This window comes from Akebia trifoliata, chromosome 5 (genome assembly GCF_017979445.1).
Source record: "Akebia trifoliata isolate Shusen 1 chromosome 5, ASM1797944v1, whole genome shotgun sequence".
NCBI classification, from domain to species: domain Eukaryota; kingdom Viridiplantae; phylum Streptophyta; class Magnoliopsida; order Ranunculales; family Lardizabalaceae; genus Akebia; species Akebia trifoliata.
The window spans coordinates 24,707,548-24,709,261 of NC_141379.1; positions in this window are offsets into that span (position 1 = coordinate 24,707,548).

The following is a 1,714-nucleotide window of genomic DNA, read 5'->3' on the forward strand; positions in this document are numbered from 1 at the left end:
TTTTTTTTAATTCTTATATATTTTCATGTTCCTTAATTATTTTGGAGAATGGAAAAACTTGGTTCATGTTCATTTATTTACATTTACATAGTTTCAGATTACAGATTGAGATACTCTAGGGATGGTTTATAGAGTTTCAGGTTGTAGATTAAGAGATAATGACCATGTGTCTCAAAAGAAGTATAGTTTCCGGACTTTCATGATCTATCCATTCCGTGACACTATGACATACCTTGCCAAGGTACAATCTTTCAATCCTTCTCGATTAAAATGTCTAGCATCTTAGGTGATACTGTGACATCAAGGACCGAAGTTCCAATATTTTGTTAATCTGCGGAGGCTTCCAAGTTGCAATATGAGGTCACCTTCGTAAGGCTTGTTACCGTCACTGAGGTAGAATCGAACATGAGATTCATACCTTATGCGGCTCCTCGTTCACTTCAAGTGTGGTGGGATCTTTTCTCCTAAAGAGTCATTTGGTGGATTAATCTGTTTATGTTCAAATTCTTGGTAATCAGCAAGAAGCATCCCGTTAAATCTTTTATGAGGTGATGAAATTTTGAAGTATTCCATAGAATCTTTTAGCTGAGGTGGTGAATTTTTTAACTAGTGATCATCTTTGCCTTGCAGAGGCAAAGATTACCTTTATGAAGGGATTGATACATTCGGATCAACACAAGGGTACTCATTTACATTGCATTTCCAAGAGTTTTAGGATTTTTGTATAATTCTTCTTTCTGCCATACAAGAACTTTAGGTCTTGAGTTGGGAGATCTAGACAAATTTGGGATGTCGAAATAGCATACTTTGAAGCAGTATATTGATCTCCTCTCCAATGCAATCCAATCAAAATTCTGTTAGGATAAATAGCATTAGATGTTTCTTAGGACTGCTTTGATGAACTTTCATAAATTTGGGGGTCCAACTCAAAATCAATTGACAATGAGCGGAGAGGCCCGGGAGAGATACAAGGCAATGTTCCGATGTGGGACTAAACTCAACATGCCACCGCACGTGTGGGCCAACTGGGCCAAAGCACATGAACGAGAGAAAGACCCGCTTGATACCATGGTAAGTTTGGGGATCAAACTCAAAACCAATTGACAATGAGTGAAGAGGCCCAAGAGCTTATGAGGAGAGAGACGAGGCAATGAGTGTCCAATGTGGGACTAAACTCAACATGTAACTCTGGGAGGACCATTATGATTTTGGATCATGGCAATGCTAATAGACAAATAGCTCTACAAACATATCTTATCAACCTAACAGACCACCCACCATTAGTATAATCTGGCATGTATTATCAGTTAAGATTTTCAAACTCTTCTTCTGACTTATTAACTCATCTTTCTGAGAACAACAAAGATATGGACTAAAACAAAATTAAAAGGGACAACTGAACATAATGCTCTAAAATAGTGAGGGGAAGTTCAACAAGGACGTATACTAAGACATTGAGAGTATATATACTAGAGTGATTAACTCAAATGAATAAACATACGATATGTACTTAAACAAAATTAAATGTAGAAATGAGATTCCTTTAGCTGACCACAAATTTTTGGGATTACACTTCATAAAATCGATCAGATGAAGCGATTTCAGATCACATTCATATTTATTGGAAACAAAAAAAATTCTAAAACCTAAATTAACTTCTACAATTCCAACCACTGGGTCCCCCAAACAAGATGGTGTGCCACATCTCGAGCCA